Raw genomic sequence first — 16,324 nt, 5'->3', positions numbered from 1 at the left:
TAAACGACACTGCACCACAAACAGGAATGCTACTGTAAAGGAAATCACAGAATGGGCTCAGGAATACTTCCAGAAACCATTGTCAGTGAACACAATCCACCGTGCCATCCGCCGTTGCCAGCTGAAACTCTACAGTGCAAAGAAGAAGCCATTTCTAAGCAAGATCCACAAGCTCAGGCGTTTTCACTGGGCCAGGGATCATTTAAAATGGAGTGTGGCAAAATGGAAGACTGTTCTGTGGTCAGACGAGTCATGATTCTAAGTTCTTTTTGGAAATCTGGGACGCCATGTCATCCGGACCAAAGAGGACAAGGACAACCCAAGTTGTTATCAACGCTCAGTTCAGAAGCCTGCATCTCTGATGGTATGGGGTTGCATGAGTACGTGTGGCATGGGCAGCTTGCATGTCTGGAAAGGCACCATCAATGCAGAAAAATATATTCAGGTTCTAGAACAACATATGTTCCCATCCGGACGTCATCTCTTTCAGGGAAGACCCTGCATTTTTCAACAAGATAATGACAGACCACATTCTGCATCAATCACAACATCATGGCTGCGTAGGAGAAGGATCCGGGTACTGAAATGACCAGTCTGCAGTCCAGATCTTTCACCTATAGAGAACATTTGGCGCATCAAAAAGAGGAAGGTGCAACAAAGAAGGCCCAAGACGATTGAACAGTTAGAGGCCTGTATTAGACAAGAATGGGAGAGCATTCCTATTTCTAAACTTGAGAAACTGGTCTCCTCGGTCCCCAGACGTCTGTTGAGTGTTGTAAGAAGAAGGGGAGAGGCCACACAGTGGCGAAAATGGCCTTGTCCCAACTTTTTTGGGATTTGTTGACACCATGAAATTCTGATTCAACATATTTTTCCCTTAAAATGGTACATTTTCTCAGTTTAAACTTTTGTTCCGTGATTTATGTTCTATTCTGAATAAAATATTAGAAGTTGTCACCTCCACATCATTGCATTCAGTTTTTATTCACGATTTGTATAGTGTCCCAACTTTTTTGGAATCCGGTTTGTATATACTAACCTTTTATGTGGTACAGTGTCAAATGCTTTGGAGAAGTCCAGATATACGACATCCATTGATTCGCCGCTGTCAAGTCTAGAACTCACCTCCTCATAGAAACTGATTAAATTAGTTTGACATGACCGATCCCTCATGAAGCCATGCTGATATGGCGTTATTTGCTTATTTCCGTTAAGATGCTCTAAGATAGCATCTCTCAGAAAACCTTCAAACAGTTTACCCACAACAGATGTTGAACTTACCAGCCGGGCTGTCTTTAATATTGATTGGACCCTCGGCAAGAATTTACTTGGGCCCCCTGGATCCCGCCCCCCCACCACCCTGCACTTTGCTGTACTTGCTATGCAGCAGCACTTACCTGTCACATCCAGGGCCTCCAGGTGACGTCTCCTCTCTGTCATCATCTTCTCTGTAGATCTTCTCTCTCATCATCTTCTCCACTCGGTCTGGACAACTTCTCTCAGCCGCCTCGTCTCTGCAGAGTGTGACACACAGACATCTTAGCTTCCTCACATTCTATCATTATCCCCCAACTGGAGTCCCCACAGTGTTATCCTGCTGCTTGCTGTGCCCCCCCCAGGGGTGTAGCTATAGGGGGTGCAGAGGTAGCAGTCGCTACCGGGCCCAGGAGCCTGATGGGGCCCAAAGACACTTGTGCCGCATAGGAAGACACACAAAGCACTGAGGGAAGGGGGGCCCAAGCTGAACTCTTGCACCGGAGCCCATGAGCCTTTAGTTACGCCCCTGCCCCCCCCCCAATACCCACAAATACTATCCTGAAGAAACATTACTGCCCCCCATAGTAATAGTGCTCCTCATAGTCCCACCAATAGTAATTCCCTTCTAGAATGCCCTCATTAGTAACACTGCCCCAACCGTGATAATGCTCCTCAACAATGCCCCCATTATTAGAAGAGCCCTCCCATATTAATAATACCCTCACAGAGTCCCCAGTAGAAGTAAGGATTCCTATCATTCCCCCAGTGGTAATAAAGCTCCCTACAGACCCCTCAGTAGTAATAAGGCCCCCCACAGTGCGCTTAGTAGAAAAAAGGCGGATCTATAAGATCCTCCTATAGAGCCCCCAGTAGTAATAAGACCACCTATAATGTTCCCTGGATCTGCAGTGCCCCCTGCAGTTATAATCCTCCCTCCACCATACAGTCCTATGTAAATAACATCACCTCCTCCCCAGCCGCCTCCAACGCACAGTCCCATGTAAACATCACCCCCTAAGGCTACTTTCACACTTGCGTTTGTGCGGATCTGTCCTGTACTTGTACAGGACGGATCCGCACCGATAATACAAACGAATGCATCCGTTCAGGACCGATTCGTTTGTATTAGATTTGAATTTCTAAGTCCCAATACGGATCCGTCCTGACTTACATTGAAAGTCAATGGGGGACGGATCCGTTTACAGTTGCACCATTTTGTGTCAATGCAAAGGGATCCGTCCCCATTTACTTACATTGTAAGTCAGGACGGATCCGTTTGGCTCCGCAAGGCCATGCGGACACAAAAACGCTGCTTGCAGCATTTTGGGGTCCGCCTCCAAAATGGAACCGGGGGCCGTACGGAGCCGAACGAATGCATTCTGAATGGATCCTCATCCATTCAGAATGCATTGGGGTTAAACTGATGCATTTGGGGCTGCTTGTGAGAACCTTGAAACGGATCTCACAAGCGGATCCCCAAACGCAAGTGTGAACGTAGCCTAAACATTAAGTCCCATGTACATAAACATCATTCCCCCCCACCATCCACTTTCAACATACAGTCCCATGTAAATAACATCACTCCCTCCCCTAGCCACCTCAAGCACACAGTTCCATGTCAATAACATCCCTCCCTTCAGCCCTAACATACATGCCAGTTAAATAACTACAACTCCCATCATTGCTCTGCCTCTCCCTTCACTTACCTCTCCTCATATACAGACATCAGCATTAGGCTCCTTCTCCTTTTCACTCCGGTCCAATCCTGCACTGGTCACATGATGGTGACATCATCCAGGTCATCCTAGCACAGCCTGTTTTGCTGATCACATGACCTGTGATGTCACCACAGGTCCTTCACCTCTTCCCAGACAGTGTATATTAGATTCTGTGTACGGCAATACAGTTGTATCTAGCAGGCAGGCAGGACATTCGGGGCCCAGGCCCCGAATGTTTTAACCTAGCGACAAATGTTTTAACCTAGAGGCTAGTGAATGGGAGTCGGGAAACTGAGCTCCCTTGGGCCCCCAGGAGCAACTGGGCCCGGGGCAGCTGCCCCTTTTGCCCTGCGGCAAAGACGGCCCTGCTTACCGGCCTATAGTTTCCAGGCTCTTTTTTTTGGACCATTTTTGAATATTGGCACCACATTTGCTATGCCCCAATCTTGTGGGACATTCCCTGTCAGTATAGAGTCCGCAAATATCAAAAATAAGGGTCTGGCTATGACATTACTTAACTCCTTTAGGATACGGGGGTGTATGCCATCCGGTCCTGGCGATTTGTCTATTTTAATCTTTTTAAGTCCCTGTTGTACTTCTTCCTGGGTCAGACAGGACACTTTTAATGGGGAATTTATTTTTACATTCTGCATGTCATCTGACAGTTTATTTTCCTCAGTGAATACATTGGAGAAAAAAATATTTAACAGCTTTGCTTTCTCCTCGTCGCTCTCTGCGACTCCCCCCTCATTACTCTTTAAAGGGCCAACACCTTCAGATTTATACTTTTTAACATTTATATAATTGAAGAACATTTTAGGGTTAGTTTTACTCTCTTTGGCAATTAATCTCTCGGTCTCTAGTTTGGCCGCTTTTATTTGTTTTTTACATGTTCTATTTTTTTCCTTATAGTTTTTCAGTGCTTCCGTGCTACCCTCCTGTTTTAGTGATTTATATGCTTTCTTTTTGTCATTTATTGCTTTCTTTACATTTCTGTTTATCCACATTGGTTTCTTTTTGTTCCTTAACCTTTTATTCCCATACGGTATGTACCTCTCACAATGAGATTTTAGGATGCTTTTAAAGGTATCCCATTTTGTGGCTGTATTTTTATTTTTGAGGACTTTGTCCCAGTTAGTTTGGCCTATGGCCTCTCTTGGTTGGCTAAATTTTGCTTTTTTGAAGTTTGGTATTTTTGTTCCTCCCTGAAGAAACGCTCTTTTGAATAATAATTAGAAGGTTATTACTTTATGGTCACTATTTCCCAAGTGTCCCCCAACCTGCACGTCTGTTGTTCTGTCAGGCCTATTGGTTAATACTAAGTCTAGTATGGCCGTCCCTCTAGTCGGCTCCTGAACCAGTTGGGAGAGATAATTGTCTTTGGTTATTGCCAAGAACCTGTTTCCTTTATGAGATATACAAGTTTCAGTTTCCCGGTCTATATCTGGGTAGTTGAAGTCCCCCATAATAACCACCTCATTATGATTTGCCGCCTTGTCTATCTCGTTTAGTAGTAGATTTTCTGTGGACTCTGGTATATTAGGTGGTTTATAGTAAACTCCTATTAGTAATTTATTATTGTTTTTACCTCCATGTATCTCTACCCACAGTGACTCCACATGTTCATGTCCCTCACTTATATCTTCCCGGAGTGTGGGCTTTAGACAGGACTTTACATAAAGGCAGACCCCTCCCCCTCTCCGGTTTTGACGATCCTTTCTAAACAGACTCTAACCTTGTACATTAAACACCCCCAGTCATAGCTATCATCCAGCCATGTCTCAGTTATTCCCACTGTCATAGTTCTCCTCACACATCACTAATTCCAGTTCACCAGTTTTATTAGTCAGGCTTCTGGCATTAGTATACATACATTTGAGGTTTATGTATATTTTTTACCCTACATCTTTCCTTTATCACTCTTATTCCTCATTCACTACTAGGCTGAAAATTACTTTCCACATAAACTCTTACCAATGGTCTGTGAAAATCAGAATATGGATGCCATCCATCTTGTATCAATGGTTTTCACTGACCCATAGACTGCAATGGGTGAGTTTGGTCTGCATCACGGACCAAATTAGTGTATGCCTCCATGTTTTTTCCACTGACCCACGAAAATCACTGATATGTAAGCACACACATTACACCGACTGCACACATCCGTGATTCACTGACGTCTGAATAGGGCCCTATTCAGTTCTAATGATTACACAGAGAGATATTCTGCCAATAACGGCCGTGTGAATGCTGACATTTCCTTCCACTTCAATAGAAACGTCCTATCCTTGTCTGCTAAACAGACAATAATAAGACATGTTTACCTTTGTTCTCTATTTTTTCGTGGCCACGTAACAGACGTGCGGATCCTGACAGCATACGTTGTGCTGTCCGCTTCTTTTGCGGCCCCATTGAAATGAATAGGTCTGTAACCGATCTGCAAAAAAGAGTTCATAATGTGAACAGGGGGATATGCAAGAAGCTGATTATGCCAACATGTCACCACTTCTAATCAGCTGTGAAGCTGTAGGTGGCACAAGGCAGTTGTTTTAAGCCCAGATCTCACCACTCCATCTGCGGGGCTCCTCCTTAATACTCCATCTGCGGTGCACTCTGGCACGCCACAACCTCAAAGATCCCTCTGCTAGTCTCAGCTTTTTCCTTACAGAAGGCAAACTGGGCTGAAGTTCATTCTCTGTGTTTCCAGCAGTTACTGCATGTGAATGATGGAATACAGAGAAAGGAAAACATGCGTGGGGCTCGGAATTCGCGGGGCTCAAGTTATCAGGATTCACCTTTATTTATTGTCAGATTTACAAACATGGATTTAAAAAGCGCAGTAGTCTTTCCAGGTTAAAGCAAGGCCATGGTAAAAAAAAAAAATGAACTTAACCCCTTAGTTGATATCCAGGTCTGTACTGAGTCCATTTGGTGTCACCGTGCTAATAAATATATTCTGTTTCTTTCTATCGCAGTATGTTAATGAAATTAACTTCGCTCCCACCCATGGCTTTTAGACCCCTTGGTCTCAATTATGTTTCAATTTAATATGAGCTGTATATTGTGACCCATGGGGTCTAAACCGCTTTACTTCCATGATCAGCCCATATACACTATAGGAGCAATGCTCTCATATGGAATTATGCACAGCTTACCATATGCACCTTGGTAGTGGTATAATTAGGAGAATATATCAACCACTTCACATGAATTCATTCAATCACTTTATTGGTTTATTACCAAGACTGCGTCTTTCTTCTGAATTACCCTAAAGGCTGGGTTCACACCTGAGCGTATTCGATAAGCGCTTTTTACAGGCGTTTTTATCGGGCGTTTTTGAGGCGTATTTTGGGGCGTTTTTGTATTTTGGAAACGCACGTAGTACGCGCATTTGTGTGATTAACCACATGGGCATCCAATGAAAAACTGCCACAATACGCGCGACAATACGCCTCAAAGAAGCTTCTGTACTTCTTGGAGCGTAGGGCGTTTTAAAGCGCGTTCGTACACGCTGTAAAACGCTCAGGTGAGAACCATGCCCATAGGGAAACATTGGTTTTTGCCTGTTGAGCGTTTTACAGCGCGTAGGAGCGCGCTGTAAAACGCTCAGGTGTGAACCTAGCCTGATGCTTGATGCACGTGGCTTCTTCTCAGCTTTAACGGTGGATAATGCAGCAATAATTCACACTAATTAATGCAATGTGAAATACCTCAAGTTCTATCATGGTACAAATGTAGCACTTGTCATCTTGTTACTGGACGACACAATGCTAAATAACTCAATGCATGATCATCCAAAGATGCACAACAAAGAACATGTATGGGAGTTTACAATTGGGCTACATTATGTTGCCACATTGCAATGGCCTTAAAGGGCTTCTCTTTGAATTATTTAAAATGACCACCTGTCCCAGAAAGTGAGCCGGACTGGTTGCCTCCATTTGCAGAGCTGCCTTGGGAGGAGACGGCATTGGATCTCACTACACATTGTAGCATACTAAACATTGGTGAGCGTTCCTGTCAGGCTGCTCAGCCATGATGGCATACTGTAGGCAGGATCACATAATTACTATCTATTTTAGGGCAATGTAGTGAGGCCGCAGTGACCCGTGAGGATCCAGAGATGCGAGTGCTAATGGCAGTAACAATATGATGTGTCTCGGTGTTCTCCTTTAGGCCGCTGCTCCCTAGGACTGGTGCAACTAATGGAGGGTACACCGTTTCTTCCCTTGGGTACACACCCTGATGCTGAACTTTCCTGCCTGATGGTAGTTGGGGTGACCTTATGGTAACATGTGAGTGCAAGAAGGACATGTAGTGCAAAGTGCAATGGCCATGGTATGGTGTATTAAGGGTCAGAAAACTAGGCTAGAGATGGAAGAATACATGTCTATTTTTACTGAGTGCAAAATAGGGGTTGTACTACAGCATACAACAATCTGGACACAGTGCAAATTCTTTCCCCAGATAGTTAGGTATGGAGGCTGGCAAAGTGGCAAATAATGGCTCTCTTGGTATGCTATCTTGCTAAAGTTTCTCTCAATGGAATCTCTGGCTGGCCATTGAAATCTGGCAATTATGGCTGTAGTGTTCACTGCAGGATACAGGTTTGTCGAGGCACATCTGGCCAGGATGTAGTTTAGTGTGATGGGTGTCTTAACTGTAATTCCTCACCAGCAGCACATCTGGTTAGTGCAGTGTTCGAGTTTTGGGTGGCCATAATGCTACGCTGGGTTCCCCGGACACCGTCGATGTTTCACCACGTGTTGCTGCTCTCTGGAAGGGATAGTAATTTGTGGTGCACCCCAATTGGAAATAAGTCCAGAGAGTCAGGGTCTGCAGTAAACCAGTGTGCTTATTTAAGGGAGGAAATCAAGTGCAAATCTATACACGCAAAGTACTGAGCTGGCTTCCTCAGTCTCCTCCCTGGCAGAAGAAGGGTCATGAGGGTGATGCTGAGGAAAGGCCTGGGATAACTGTCCATCTTTCTCTCAGAAGACTGGTATCATGGCCAAAGGCTGGTGATCCAGGGTCTGTGGCAGAGTATTCCTGTCTCAGCGTCTTCTTCTGGTCACTCAAGTAGTCTGGCAAAGTCTCTATTTCTATGCACTGATCCCTAACTGCAGAACACTAGGGGCTTTGACTGCTCTCCTTATACACAGTCTCTGGCTGAACTAGGACCTTCTAGTGGGAGGGGTGGAGTGGAGAAACACAACCCAAACAAATACAATGTTACAGTTCTCTGTCTCTCATAGACTTGCATTAAACCTTCAATAATAGTCAATGGCAATGACATAGCAGTTTTTCCAGTTAAAAAAAAAGTATTCAGAAATAATAGCAGAGCTAAACCAGACATTCATAGGGTCAGTCTGTCTGGATTTGGTGGTAAACAAGTCTGGATTTTTCCCTACAAAACATGCTTTTATTCAACTCTTATGGTAACTGTGGAAAATTACCAGCTTCTCCTTATTAGCTAAAAAGTTCTACAACTCTTTCAGTATTCATTAACCCTCAGTGCTCTGCAAACACAGTGCAAATGAACAGGATATTATATATCACAGCAAACATATGAATATAAGACATTGTAATATATGATTTCAGAGAAATATGCTTTTTTCTCCCTCTAGCTGCTCACTCCTCCTCACCCCATAGACTTCAGTGAGCAGTATGTCTCACTTCAATTCTTCACTCCGCCTCTGGCTTCCCTCTCCACAGACTTCTATGATCATCATGTTATCAAATACTTCAGTGAGCTGGCAGTCCATCAGAAAAAAATGCTTCTTTTTCTCAATTCCCTTCCCAAACTCCCTTTCTGCTCACCCCTCTCACTTGAATAGAAAGGAGCCATCCCAATGAAGTGAATGGGGCTGACGGACCGGTAATCACGCCTGCTTGTTGCTGCAATGTCAACTGCGAGCAAGTAGATAGAGAAGAGAATGCAGTGCTCGTACAAGTGCTGCATTTTCTTCAAACTGCTGATCAGCAGGGGTGCCAGCAGCTGCCCCCTTGCTCATCTGATATTGATGACCTATCCTGAGGATAGGTCATCAATATAAAAAAGTAGACAGACCCTTTAAATGGAAAAAAAAAAAAAAAACATTATAAAACTCCTCACGACTTACATATACATTAGTTAAGCTTGATTTCTTGAGGAGTAAAAAAAAACATACTTACACCTTTTCATGGTTCTGTTATTGCTGTGTTTACATGCTGGGTGGGGGGCGTGTAACAACAATGCCTGAGCTCTCCCTCATGAATATTTGTGGGCGTGAACAATCTGACCTTCCCCTCCCCCTGCTCTGCACAACCTAACCTTGCATACAAACGCTTTCACATGATCATCTCCTAGCTCCCACAGGCAGAAGATCTTCCTGTCACACTGCAGATACATCACACACTGCACTACATACATCACACACGTACACATCACACACTGCATTATATGCATCACATATGTATACATCACACACATACACATCACACACTGCACTACATACATCACACACATGTACACATCACACACTGCATTATATGCATCACACATGTACACATCACACACTGCACTATATGCATCACACACATGTATACATCACACACGTACACATTACACATGTACACATTACACACTGCACTACATACATCACACACGTACACATTACACACTGCACTACATACATCACACAGATATATACATCACACACATACACATTACACACTGCACCACACACATCATGATATACATAGATCAATGAACTATATGTCTGTATATAGAGAGAGAGAGATACACTGCCTGTCCCAAAAAAATGTCGCCACCAAAAAATAAAGGTCACACACTCTAATATTTTGTTGGACCCCCTTTAGCTTTGATTACGGCACGCATTCGCTGTGGCATTGTTTCGATAAGCTTCTGCAATGTCACAAGATTTATTTCCATCCAGTGTTGCATTAATTTTTCACCAAGATCTTGCATTGATGATGGTAGAGTCTGACTGCTGCGCAAAGCCTTCTCCAGCACATCCCAAAGATTCTCAATGGGGTTAAGATCTGGACACTGTGGTGGCCAATCCATGTGTGAAAATGATGTCTCCTGCTCCCTGAACCACTCTTTCACAATTTGAGCTCGATGAATCCTGGCATTGTCATCTTGGAATATGCCCGTGCCATCAAAATCCATTGATGGAATAACCTGGTCATTCAGTATGTTCAGGTAGTCGCTGACCTCATTCTTGGAGCACATACTGTTGCTGAACCTAGACCTGACCAACTGCAGCAACCCCAGATCATAGCACTGCCCCCACAGGCTGGTACAGTGGGCACTAGGCATGATGGGTGCATCACTTCATCTGCCTCTCTTCTTACCCTGATGCCCCCATCACTCTGGAACAGGGTAAATCTGGACTCATCAGACCACATCACCTTCTTCCATTGCTCCAGAGTCCAATCTTTATGTTTCCTAGCATATTGAAGCCTATTTTTCTGTTTTTTCTCACTGATTAGTGTTTTTTTTACGGCTACACAGCTGTTCAGTCCCAATCCCTTGAGTTCCCTTCGCATTGTGCGTGTGGAAATGCTCTTACTTTCACTATTAAACATATCCCTGAGTTCTACTGTTGTTTTTCTTCGATTTGATTTCACCAAATGTTTAAGTAATTGCCGATCACGATCGTTCAGGATTTTTTTCCTACCACATTTCTTCCTCGAATACGATGGGTCCCCACTATCCTTCCAGTTTTTAATAATGCGTTGGACAGTTCTTAACCCAATTTTAGTCATTTCTGCAAACTCCTTAGATGTTTTCTCTGCTTGATGCATGCCAATGATTTGACCCTTCTCAAACAGACTAACATCTTTTCCACGACCACAAGATGTGTCTTTCGACATAGTTGTTTAAGAAATGAGAAGCAACTCATTGCACCAGTTGGGGTTAAATAACTTATTGCGAGCTGAAAGATAATTGCTCATGCAGTAATTATCCAATAGGAGGCTCATAACTATTTGCTTAGTTAAATCCAGATGGCGACTTTTTTTTTGGACAGGCAGTGTATATATAGATATATATATGTACCGTATACAGAGATGTAGATGAGTAAATATATTTCTTTATATACATATATATATACAGTGCCTTGCAAAAGTATTCACCCCCTTGACTTTTTTCTTATTTTGGTGCCCCACTTTATCTACATATGTATATAGAGAACCTACAAAAGTTTGAGTAATTATTCCCTGGTTGGGGTATATATTGGTTTTTATATGTATATAGAGGTATAGATCAGTATATATATATATATATATATATATATATATATATATATATATATGTATATAGAGATATAGATCAGTAAATACATATCTCTATATACATAGATGTCTCATTTTGGCTTCCAAAACCACATCAGGAAAACTGACTGTGTGACCGTACCCTTACAGTGCCTGGAATGTTGATTTTAATTGAATTCTGGACACTTGTCTGTCATGAAGTTGGAAAGTGAGGTCCTGCATGACGGAGACTCTCTAGCCATTTGTGGTATATGCCTTTAGTCTAACCAGAATACTACTACTATTGGTATTGGCTATATGGATGTCATAGAGGAGAATCTCCCTCATTCTGGACACTCCACTATGAGTTAGAGCAGAGAGCTGCTCTAGCTCTGGAGGCCCTTACATGGATGCAGTGGCGTACGGGTGGGGGGGGGGGCGAGGGGCGTTCCGCCCCGGGTGCCGACTCTCACGGGGGTGCCAGCAGGCCCAGAAGCAATGAGCGCTTCTATCAATACAGATGGAAGCGCTCATTGCTGAAGCGCTGACACCCACATACTGCGGCGGGGCAGGGAGCAGAGCGCATAGTTCCCTGCCCCGCCGATCACCGCCATAGGCTTCAGGCCTAGTAGGCCTAAAGCCTATGCGGTAGTGAAATCCCGGGGCAGGCGTGCGTGATGACGTCATCACGCGCGCCTGTGTCAGGACTCAGCAGCACAGTGCCGGGACTCTGCGAGCAAGCGCAGGTAAGTATTTAGCTTTTAGATTTTTTTAGATTTTATTTTTTTTATTTTATGTGCCAACTTTGGGGGACATGAGGGGGCGGGGTGCACACAGGACAGAGGACGTGTGGAAGAAAATATGGTCGGATACTGTGCCAACTTTGGGGGACATGAGGGGGGTGTACACAGGAGGATGTGGGGGGGATATGGTGGGATACTGTGTGGCACAGTGGCGGGGGAAATTATTATGGGAGGGATTACTATGTGGGGGGAAAATTACTATATGGGCAATGTGGGGGACACTACTGTGTGGGGGGTAGCGTGGGGGACACTACTGTGTGGGGGGCAGTGTGGGGGACACTACTGTGTGGGGGCAGTGTGAGGGACACTACTGTGTGGGGGCAGTGTGGGGGACACTACTGTGTGGGGGACACTACTGTGTGGGGGGCAGTGTGGGGGGCACTACTGTGTGGGGGGCAGTGTGGGGGCAGTGTGAGGGACACTGCTGTGTGGGGGCAGTGTGAGGGACACTGCTGTGTGGGGGCAGCGTGGGGGACACTACTGTGTGGGGGGCACTACTGTGTGAGGGGCACTACTGTGTGGGGGACACTACTGTGTGGGGGCAGTGTGAGGGACACTACTGTGTGGGGGGCAGGGGGGGACACTACTGTATGGTGGCAGTGTGGGGGACACTACTGTATGGAGGACACTACTGTGTGGGGGCAGTGTGCGGGACACTACTGTGTGGGGGCAGCGTGGGGGACACTAATGTGTGGGGGCAGTGTGGGGGACACTACTGTGTGGGGGACACTACTGTATGGGGGCAGTGTGGGGGACACTACTGTGTGGGGGCAGCGTGGGGGACACTACTGTGTGGGGGGCAGTGTGGGGGACACTACTGAGTGGGGGAAACTACTGTATGGGGGCAGTGTGGGGGACACTACTGAGTGGGGGAAACTACTGTATGTGGGCAGTGTGGGGGACACTACTGTATGGGGGCAGTGTGCGGGACACTACTGTGTGGGGGGCAGTGTGGGGGGACACTACTGTGTGGGGGCAGTGTGGGGGGACACTACTGTGTGGGGGGCAGTGTGGGGGACACTACTTTGTGGGGGGCAGTGTGGGGACACTACTGTGTGGGGGACACTACTGTGTGGGGCGCAGTGTGGGGGACACTACTGTGTGGGGGACACTACTGTATGGTGGCAGTGTGGGGGACACTACTGTATGGGGGACACTACTGTGTGGGGGCAGTGTGGGGGACACTGCTGTGTGGGGCAGTGTGGGGGACACTACTGTGTGGGGGCAGCATGGGGGACACTACTGTGTGGGGGCAGTGTGGGGGACACTACTGTGTGGGGGCAGCGTGCGGGACACTACTGTGTGGGGGCAGCGTGGGGGGCACTACTGGGTGGGGGCAGTGTGGGGGACACTACTGTGTGGGGGCAGCGTGGGGGACACTACTGTGTGGGGGGGACACTACTGTATGGGGGAAGTGTGGGGGACACTACTGTGTGGGGGCAGTGTGGGGGACACTACTGTGTGGGGGCAGCGTGGGGGGCAATGTGGGGGACACTACTGTGTGGGGGGAACTACTGTATGGGGGTAGTGTGGGGGACACTACTGTATGGGGGCAGTGTGCGGGACACTACTGTATGGGGGCAGTGTGGGGGAAACTACTGTGTGGGGGCAGTGTGGGGGACATTACTGTGTGGGGGCAGTGTGGGGGACACTACTGTGTGGGGGGCAGTGTGGGGGACACTTCTGTGTGGGGGACACTACTGTGTTGGGGACACTACTGTGTTGGGGGTAGTGTGGGGGACACTACTGTGTGCGGGACGCTACTGTATGGGGGCAGTGTGGGGGACACTACTGTGTCGGGGCAGTGTGGGGGACACTACTGTGTGGGGGCAGTGTGGGGGAAATTACTGTGTAGGGGCAGCATGGGGGCCTTTCTATTGGGGAGGCACTGTAGGGGTCATTCTATTATTTCTGGGGACACTATGCAGGGATTATTACCTGGAGCACAATATAGGGTGTTATTATTACTCGGGGCACTCTAGGGGACATTATAGCTGCTGTGGACACTATAGGGAAATTGGGGTAATTTATCAAACTGGTGTAAATTAGAACTGGCTTAGTTGCCCATAGCAGCCAATCAGATTCCACCTTTCATATTTGACAGCTCTTTTGGAAATCCAGTTCTACTTTACACCAGTTTGATAAATTACCCCAATTATGTCTATTAGGGTCACTATTTTTCCAGCAGTATAGTTCCTGGGACATTGGGGGGCACAACGGGCACAGTATTGTGGATGGCAGCAGGATGACACTGTGGGGACACCAGGATGGGGGAAGGGGGGTTGTTGGAGAAATCTAACGTGTCTGTGTTACAAATTCTGTAGAGACGAGATGCGGCTGAAAGAATTTCTCATGGCGGTCTAACGGAGGAGAAGAGGAATGAGAAGGTCTACATGACAGGAGATGTCCCTGGATGTAAGAGGTATGTGGTCAAGTATTGGGGGGAGGGGGGGGTGCCAGAGAAATGACCCGCCCCGGGTGCCAAACACCCTGGGCACGCCACTGCATGGATGGACATTTCTTGTAAAGTTGTCATGTAATACTACAATTTTTCCAGCAGTGGCTGATCATTGGGCTTACTACAGTATGAATGGGGGGTTACATTTCATACTAGGTATTCTCTGAAACGCTCTAGTTGTTTGTAACAAGGGAACATGTCAGGATTTCATGCTGTCCGTGGCTCTGGCAGCAGGAATCCTCCTTACAAGTTCCCTTTAAAGAGGACCCGTCACCTCTCCCGACATGTCAGTTTTAGTAACTACTTACATTCCCCATGTAACAACAACTCTGGAACATCTATTCTTATGGCTCTATGTTGTGCCATTCCTGTATTATTTCTACTAGAAGTTAAAAATCAATTGCTAGCAGCTTGCAGTAAAGGTACAGAGGGGTGTTACCAGTTGGAGGTGTATGCCTGCACAGTCTGACAACAGCAGCACTGATTGGACAGAGCCAGACACACCTGCTGATGGTAACACCCAGCAGTACCTTTACTGCAAACTGCTGCTAATTTATTTGTAAACTTCTAGCAGGAATATTACAGTACTGTCATAATATAGCGTAATAAGAATAGATGTTCCAGAATTGTTATTACATAGGGAATGCAAGTAGTTACTAAAACTGACATGTTAGGAGAGGTGACAGGTCCCTCTGTCGTGTACTGCTATTAGGTTCCATTCACACGTCCGTAGAATGTGTCCGCACCCATTCCGCAATTATCCGGAACGGGTGCGGACCCATTCATTCTGTATGGGGCAGGAATCGATGCGGACAGCACACAGTGTGCTGTCCGCATCCGCATTTCCAGAGCGCGGCCCCGAACTTCCGGTCCGCAGCTCCGGAAAAAAATAGAACATGTCCTATTCTTGTGCGCAATTGCGGACAAGAATAGACATTTCTATGGGGGTGCCGGCCGGGTGTATTGCGGATCCCCAATACACTACGGACGTGTGAATGGACCCTTCTATGCAGTGTTTATGATGCATGTCGGCATTGTCCCTGTTTTCTGGCGGTGACCCTGGAGCTTCACGCACATTTCACATGTTCACTAACGAGCATGCTGGTAATGCCATGTAAAGGTACCACTTACTGTGTCATCTTACTCATCATGCACAGATGGATCAGAGAACGTTTGCCTCTCTGTGCCTAGGTTTTGTTTTTTTCTGAGTCGTCTCAGCAGGGCTGTCAAAACACGTAGTCGTCACCAGATGGGAGTGCTATGGCGAGAAAACATTGACTCAACTCAAAACAGTCATATTTAATACATACTTTCAGTCAGCAGTGATTAAGCCAATACCTGAGGTAAAGCAATGGGGCGTATAGCTCTGCAGTATACTTCTTGTCAGTGATCACCGCCATATGATAATATTCCTTTATAATCCTGACACACTGTAATAACACTATGCTCATCATCAAATATTGTCGTGTTTCTTTACCTTAAAGGGAACCTGTCACCGGGATTTTGGGTATAGAGCTGATGTCACACAAATATTTAGACAGCACTCCTTGATGATGATAAATAGTGATTTTATTTCATTTCATATTATTTCAGCCGGAGTTAGTGGTATATCAGTTGCGTGCAACGTTTCGGGCTAACATTCGCCCTTCATCAGGCACCGGCTGTACACACACCGTGGTCCTCAGAGTGCCTGATGAAGGGCGAATGTTAGCCCGAAACGTTGCACGCAACTGATATACCACTAACTCCGGCTGAAATAATATGAAATGAAATAAAATCACTATTTATCATAATCAAGGAGTGCTGCTGTCTAAATATTTGTGTGATAT

The 16,324-nt window shown here is 46.0% G+C and overlaps 1 long non-coding RNA gene across 1 annotated transcript in view; it reads right to left on the bottom strand.

The window, feature by feature from the left end:
• Window positions 1–5,310: 5,310 nt before the first annotated feature.
• Window positions 5,311–16,324, bottom strand: part of LOC121002680 — a 173,721-nt gene continuing 162,707 nt past the window's right edge. The window contains exons 2-3 of the long non-coding RNA XR_005779308.1: window positions 15,627–15,753; window positions 5,311–5,412 (exon numbers count right to left, since the gene is read on the bottom strand). This is a non-coding gene — a long non-coding RNA (uncharacterized LOC121002680). The remainder of the gene's footprint in view (window positions 5,413–15,626; window positions 15,754–16,324) is intronic.

This window comes from Bufo bufo, chromosome 5, assembly GCF_905171765.1.
Source record: "Bufo bufo chromosome 5, aBufBuf1.1, whole genome shotgun sequence".
NCBI classification, from domain to species: Eukaryota; Metazoa; Chordata; class Amphibia; order Anura; family Bufonidae; genus Bufo; species Bufo bufo.
This window is presented reverse-complemented; position numbering and strand designations above follow the sequence as displayed.